The following is an 8371-nucleotide window of genomic DNA, read 5'->3' as shown; positions in this document are numbered from 1 at the left end:
TTGGCTGACCATCGGAATGGGTATTTACACAACAAGGCGTTTAAAGGGAGAGTTTTCTCTTGGCACCAGATAATTAGTAGAACTTTCTGTCCAAACTTACTAAAGCTCCCACATCATTTAAAACTGTCTACTCAGCTTAGCTACTCTAATTATATAAGTATCCAGTCCTTTTTGAAACACTCTGCAGAGATTTGTCTCAGCAATTTCTAGAGATGTGGTTGGCCAGAGAGCTTGGAAATGTATATTTTAGACCCTCAGCCAAAGCAAGTGAAGTATTTTTCACACTGCATCCTATTAACAGCAGATAAGGACTTTTATGAAGTTTCTTTTTGCTGCATCACATTGGAAAAATTAATATGCCTCATTCCGTAAATTACTCTATTACTTCAATGGGTCTTCACACAAATAAGGTGAAGTACACATAGTACAAATAAAAGGGTAGGTTCTCTGAAGAAGAGACTTTCTTGGATTTGTTTGGATAGAGCCAGGCAAAATGGTACTTGTTCTCTCCTGGCTTCTAAGCTTTGCTGCAATAGACAGAAATGAATAAAAATAGAAATATCAAGCTGCACCAGTGTCTGCAGCCTACTTGACTTGCCCCTGGATTTAACTGGATAACAATAGCTAAAAAATACTGATTAAGGCTGAGTAATTTTGCCCCAAATTGAATTCATTTTAACAGTATAAAGGAAAGAGAAATATTATCCTGCTCTTTGCTCAGCAGATTTAGATATAATGACATAATATGAACGCATTCCAAAAATTGCCTGTCTTCAGGTAGTGCATTTTGGAGTGACTTCAAAATTCCCTTAGGTTATATCGGCAAAATGTTTTACCCTGTCTCAAAAATCACTAAGCTCTCAGTGCCCAATTGCCTGTGTCACTTATGTTGTTTACGTGCTGGGTTATTTTCTAGCCTACAGTCTGTGCCTTGTCTTGTCAGGCTGCCCTTACACTACTTTGTAACTATTTTGATTTTTCAAGCTTCCATGCATAAATTATGATTTATTATGCTTTCTGAAGGGAAGGCTGAGGGAAGTAATAGAGTGTGGTGGGGTTTTTTGTTTATTTTATTTTTATTATGAATATCGTAAGAGTGTGGGTCTTTTTTCTTATGAAGAAAACTCCACACTTCAAGCAAATTTAATTTTTCCTCCTATATAGAAAAATATACAGAGAAGAGTTGAAATAAACAGAAAAAAATCTTATCTTTTCTTCAAACAATAAGAAACTCGACTTTCTAATAGCTTCAGCATCGGAGAGAGATCATACTCCTCTAAGGCTGACGTTCTTGGTCACTAATGTTATTTTGCCTATAGGTGAGGATACCATGCCCTCATCAGTGTGCTATCACTCCATGCTCAGAGAGAAGCCATGTGCAGACACCACAGTTATACAGATAAAATATGCATCTGCATCACCACTGCCTGATTTTGAACAGTAAGTTAGCGAGCCTTATTACTCTTCAAAACTTATTCAGATGTCTTTTTGATAGCGAGTGCCAAAAGATGAGGGCATAATTGAACTATTGCCCAAAGGCAATTACTGATTAAAATTGATTAATTCTACAAACAAATTTGACCAATAGATTAGTTGTCATGTTACAGCAGATTTGGGCAGTACTGCCACAATTGCTAAGGAGACATAACTGTCTAGCATGAATAGTTAATAGTTTGTTACACTGTAGAGTTTCTTGTGGAGTTACCCAAAGAAATCTCACCAGGGAGCTGAGCAGGGCATGCTACTTTGATGCTGTAAAACCATTGTGTTACCTCTCTGCTTTTATGTATGAATCTGAGGAATTGTTAACAGCACCAAGAGCAGTTTGCTCAGAGCAACACAAATGTAACGGACTTAACATCAAAGCGATTCAAAATCCACTGAAAACAACAGAAGGACTCCAGCTGAATCCAGAGGACTTTGAATCAAGGCCTACCAGGGTCAAGTCGGCCGTCCTAATGGGTTTTCTAAGGGGATCCTATGGGAAATTGGAAAAAGGATTCCAGTTTCTTGAACCCGGGGATTACTGAGGTTTGAAGCTACTGCTTTTTCAAATTCATTGGTTCAGCTTCAGCTTCTTTCCCGTCCCAGCCCAGGCCACACTGGCACAGGAGCAAAGGACCTCATGCACCCATCTACTCTCCCTCCCTCTGTTCCCCCAGGAAAGATGCTTCAGAAAGCAGTTTGAGGTAAAAATGATCGATGTTGTTACTGCGTGCCCAGAAAGAAGCAGCACTAAAGCAGCACTCCATCATGAGCTGATAGAGGACTGTAATATTTTGATATGAATCTTACTACAATAATCTAGACCTTCCATGCATGGAGATTAAGCTGTTGAAATGGTCATTTTGTTAATCTTAAAGCAGCGTAGAGGCTGAAGAAGGTGCAGAGTGTGGCGGCCTGCTTCTCGTCCTGGCTTCACACTGATTTCACAACTGAAATCAATGACTTGCTCTGGTTTGCCTGGGTTTCTGCATAAATTCAGGCTTTGATTTCTGCTTAGAAAGCCTCATGTGGCTTGAGATCGGTGTCCAGAAGACTTGCTGAGCTATCATACAATTCAGCTCCAGATGAGATTCATGAAAGATGCACTTCTGAGAACTTCTGGTATTGACACAAGTAGCTTCAGTGGTTGACTCTGCAGGGATTGGGCCCTTCTCAGTTGGAGAGGATGTATTAGCCGATGGAGCATCCCCACACAATTTACTGAGCTCTCACATCTGCTTCTTCTCTTGGAAAGGATGGTGTTTTGTTAAGCTTTCAGGAACATTTCAGAGCCCTTTTTTCTGCTATCAAGGTGTTTTAGAGGGAAAGGACATAAATGAGCAATGTGATAGATATAGGGAGCTCTTATTTTCGTTGGGCAACAGACGAGGCATATGGGAAATTTATTGCACTATAATTGTGTTATGTGATATCGATGCTGCAGTATTAATGACTGCAAAGTGCCCAGATTGATTCAGATGGCCATTTACTGTCATTATTACAAATCTAAATAAATAAATAAGAGCAATTGAATTGATGTATCTAAGACGTGTTTCAAAGTCACCCGGTGACATATATGTAGGCGCTTGTGAACAGAGAGCGACTCAAACAGGATCGGGGACATTTTTTATTGGGGTCAGAAAGAAATAGAACAATTAAGTCATTTTCAGTCATATACAATATATTAGGAACTGTTTTAACAAGCACATTGCTAAACTGACTGGCATGAACAAAGCGTTTTAAAAAGCTGGGGTGTAAATATGCCAGGAAAAAAGAAAGAAAACATGTAAACTATGCTCAAAAATAGTCTGCAAATGTAAGGAAACAAGAAAAACTAAGACAATCATGCACATACCTCTCCTGCTGCCATGGCCCAGTGAATACAGTGGTTACCATGGCTGGATCTGGCTATGAGGTGGACTTTAGAGGGCAAGCTTTGTTTCTGATCTCTGCCCAAACAGAAAGCCTTGATCCAGTCTGTTGGTTTGTGTACTTTGGGCAAGCCAACCTCACACTGCAAGAGCCAGCAAGTTAAGTTTGAATTTATCTCATGCCTTCAGGTTTCTCTTAGCATCCCCTGTCTGGCTGTCATATCACTCGAACCGGGAGATGTATTATCATTTGATATTCCAAAATATGACTCGGCACTTCTTCCCTAAATTGCAGTAGCATTACAAGGCAGACAGCTAGCATTACTTGCATTTTGCAATGCTATTCATGTGTCAGCCTTTTTTTTCCCCTAAACAGAAATCAATATCTTAAGATGTAGGTCTTACTAAAAAAGTATTTCTTCCATTAGCCATTTGTGGATAATAATTATATATATCAAGCATAGACTCTTTTTTATGTTAAACTTACACAATTTATTAGCTGATAGTATCCTCAGAAGAGAAAGCAAAGAGAGCAAACCTGCTATATATAAAATAAATAGCTTATTCAAACTCAGAGATACATTAGAGAATAGGTGGGACCCCAAGACAGCCAAGTAAGAACCTGCTAGTATTGATCTGCATGGAAAAAAATCTATTTTGGCTCTTCATACACCCACATCCTCTAATGATCATTGACTCAGTTGCCCAGATAAATTCCACAGATAAACAGCCAACACCCAAATTAACATACTAACCATTAATACTCCAGTTAACAATTTTTATAACAACAAATATATAGAGAGATAATTTCTTTTGAAGGTTTATTCTTAGCTATATTTATACGATGCAAACATTGGATCTAAGTAACTTGCCAATGACCAAGAAAGCAAGTCAACATAAACAAGTGGGACTAAAAATTAAATATTCTTGTATTCATGGAAGATGTTTAAGAAGCTATATTTCAATATTTCTTATTTATATGGGTCACCAGGAACTTAAGAAGTGTGTGCCATGATAACGTCTCACCTCAGTGCGCTTCAGTATGTTCACACCCACACACATATGCGCACATGCCAATCCAAGGTATACAGAGGGACAAGAAGAAAAAAGGCTTTCAAATACTTGGTTATAAAATTGTCTGCTATTAAAAAAAAATAGTAATAGTAATAGTAATAGTAATAGTAATAATAATAATAATAATAATAATAATAATAATAATAATAATAATAAAGCTCCAAAACTTGTCCGTTTGCTTTGTTGCCTTTTTTTTTTTTTTTTTAACTTAACACCTGCTTTCCAGCTGCCTCTGCTGGGGACTGCAGAAAGCTGTGCAAGCCGTGAGGAAGATGCTCGGAGGTTGCTCCCAACGTCGAGCTCCCCTAGCGGCTGCTTCCCTCCCACCGGTACTGCATGGATTAAAATGCCCTGTTCGGGGTTTTCCCCCACTCATGACCAGAAGGAAGTGGCTGAAAAGTGATGTGGATAACAAACCAGGAAGGGAAAAAGAAACGATAATAATTCCTACCTGGGGCTTTTGTATGGAAAAAAGGCTGAGTTATTTAAAGAAAAAAGACCTGGAAGAGAAATCTAAGGATTTCACTGTAAATGTATAATTAGACACCACGTATTGCCCTGACAAGTGCATAAGAAATTCTGTGGGAAACTCTGCTTCAAGAATTAGGTTAACAGAAAATATACACAAAAAACATATAGAACAATTCTTACGAATAATGCTGCCTATACTCTTTTTGGAAGGCTTTATTGACCAAATTCAAGCCTATGATTCGCGTTAATATGCAAGCAGATGGATATAAAAACTGCAAAGTCAACGTCTGTAGATAGAGTTATTCTGAAAAGCAACTGGTTTTTGTCTCTCTGTACCCTGATAATATTTTCTCCTGTGGCAGAAATGCCTACAGACTATTACCAGACTAAGGGTGTATCGGAGTAGATACCAGGCTTCAGCTGTGTGACTCCCTGACTTTTGCTGACAAACAAAAATAGGTGGTAAAATATGAGCTTAATTTGTCTCTCTCTTTGGTGCCAGGGTTTTGGTTTTGTTGGGGTTTTGTTGTTGTTCTTGTTGGGTTTGGGTTTTGTGGATTTTTTTTTTTTTGGAGGGAAATTCCTAGGAATAAGACCTGCTCTGCTTGTCACTATAAAGGAATAGTTGCCAGCTAGCCAGTAACTCTAAGGTGAAATTTTTAAGTTGATTTTAGAGAGAGATATTGCAATACCACCAGGATAGGCAAACAGGGATGAACTACTCCTTTAAATAAACTAGTTTAGCATCTTTATGAAGGAGGGTGGGGTATATAAAAGAAACAAACAAAGTTTAAGATGAAAAGCCTGCCTGATTCTCCTGCCACTTACACCAGTTTTACTCTATAGTAACCTCTGCTTTCACTGAAGTTATTCAGATTTTCTTCCCTGTAGATGGGCATTCAGGTCCCATATTTCTTGTGAAGCATCACAGGTCCAAAAAAGGCTATGAGAATGAAGCTTTAACACTCTAATAAGTGGTAATTGATTTCAAAAGTCATATATTAAAGGTGAGCTCTAAAGATGGCTGTTAAGGGTGATAAGTAATTGAGACCCATTTAAAATCTACAAAGATCTGCCTCTCCAGTTTTCTGAAGGGAACTTCCTGTACTTTGGAATTCATCAAGAGAAAGTACATCAGTGCAAGAAAACTCAGGGAGTTTGGCCAACGAGCAACATCACTTGTGAGGTCTGAACCCTTCCCTGTTTTCATGCAAAGTGAACAGCAGACAAGTCCAGATTTCAAAATAAATAACTAAATAAATAAATAATAACTGAGATTCTCAAATGGAGATATTGCTGCATGGCAGCAAGGGATAATGAAGTGAAGTGGGGCACTTGAGTAGACGTATCCCCAGGCCAGCACAATCCCATGGCCCTGTGTATGGCCCCATGGGCAGGGGAAAACCACGGAGATGTGATGGGTTGGGCAGAGCCACTGCAAGAGTCCAGAAGGAAGTGAGGAAAGCTGGGCCGTGTGGTTGTGGCACACGAGCAAGAAAAAGAGGACTCTGTGGGGTCAAGGCTGGATGTGCCCATGGCACCAGTGCCTGCTGTACCTAGGAGAACCAGGGGTCAAGATGACTCAAGGGGCTCCCCACCACCCACCAGGGTTTTGGAGGCCCAACGGGGAGTCCAGTGGCACCTCCAAGAGAGACCCTGCTGGGAGCATCCTCGACCTGGGCAGCCCCAGTGGGGCCCTGGGGGCCTCTTTGGGAGGGCTTTGGTGTGGAAGGGCATGGGAAAAGGGTGCAGAGCATCTGACTGCCCCCCTAAGGGCTTGGACAGGCCCTGACCTCCCTCCTCAGGGAGCAAAAAAGCGGCCTGCAGGTTTTGGGGACAACAGGACACAGCACTGATTTTTATAATACAAATTGAGGGATTAATCCTTCTAAAGAAGGCGTAGGTGCCCGACTTGGTGGCTGGTTTTGTTGCCTGGTTTGGCGTTGCTTGCCAAAAGGTGCAGGCAGGGATGTGTGAGGCGATGCTCCCCACAGCATCCCCCTGCAGCAGGGGCAGGAGGCAGGTCGGAGGGTTATGTGCCCGCTGCCTGTACGCTGCTAGGAGACCCTTGGCGATTGCGAACCCCCCCACGACCCCCTCCAGAAGCGAGGGAGCTCGTCAAAGCCGGGAGAAGGCGCGGAGGAGAAGCGGGGCGCATCCCGGGGGCCCGGCCCCGCTCCTGCTCCCGGCCCCGGCAGCCGCAGCCTGCGCTGAAACTGAGCAGAGCCACCCCCAGCTCTGCTTTCTTTCACATCTAATTTGATAGGAGGGTGATTTCGAGCTTCCCCCAGTTCCAACTTTTCCCGATTTCTCCCTTTCCCCCCCTCCCCGTGCATTTATTGCTCGCATTTAATTAATTCCTTCTTTGCGTTTCCTTCCCTGTTAATCTTTGGGTGACTGCTTTGTACATATGGCAATCTGATAATGAGGGAGTTTATCCTTATTCTCGGAACTTCTTCGCTGCAAAGCCTCCCTTTCCAGCGGCCGGCATATCGATCATCTTTCCTTGGGGAGGGGGACAAGGTAAGAGGGGTGATAAAAGATTTGCAGGATCCCACACCATTAGGAGTAGCTTTTATTCCTTGGCACTGTTTAATCAACTGTTATATCAAGTCATGCTGTTTAAGCAACCACATCAAAAGAACATACCCTCTTTTGTATAAATTATATATTCCTTGTATCTGTCTTCTCACATGCACGCAGACGGGGAGATAAAACTTCAGTTTGTTTTTTAGTAGCATGAAGCAGGTATTTAGCTGTTATACAACTTGTTTCTGCAGCTCAGCTGGTTGATAAAAACCTAGAAGACAAGCTACTGGCTTTCTAACTTTTACCCATTCCCAAGTTAAAACGCCTAAGTTTAAAGTTGGGAATGATAAATCAATGATTCACTCAAGCTCTACAAAGAAGCATAAATAACAGAAGAAAAGAATACGCTGCACAAGGGGGAAGAGCACCAGTCAGAGTCGCTTTGAGACTTTCAGACCGCTTCTTTCGGCTTTTTCCTGAAGTTTACGTAAAAAGATCACTTTGTCCCTTGAAAGTCCGTGTTGTCCTGCTCGTTGCAGTTTGTGGATATACAACTTTTTTTTTACTTCTTAAAAACTAATTTTAAAGTCCATTTGCACGTGGTTTAAGTTGATTACGACTCAGCTCTATATCACAGACCGGAAAACTCCCATATAATTGCTTGCCCCAAAGAGCTGCATTTTTTTTTCCTGAAATAAAGTTTTTTTTTTTTTTTTTCTGAGAGACTGGACTTTGAATTACTTCAGCATGTCATCTTGGTAATTTTAAGAACTCTTTAAAAACTTGAAGTTTCTAGAAATTGTATGTCCTTTGGAGCAAAAGCAAATGAGCCCTTTACAGGAACAGAAGTGTTTGTTCATATGGGAGTCTGCTTTTCTGTCTAACCTGCTCTATCATCCCCATCTCTGCAATTTTGCTCGTCTTTCAACACCTTTGTCTGA

This window comes from Anser brachyrhynchus, assembly GCF_964034855.1.
Source record: "Anser brachyrhynchus genome assembly, chromosome: 2".
NCBI lineage: Eukaryota > Metazoa > Chordata > Aves > Anseriformes > Anatidae > Anser > Anser brachyrhynchus.
This window is presented reverse-complemented; position numbering follows the sequence as displayed.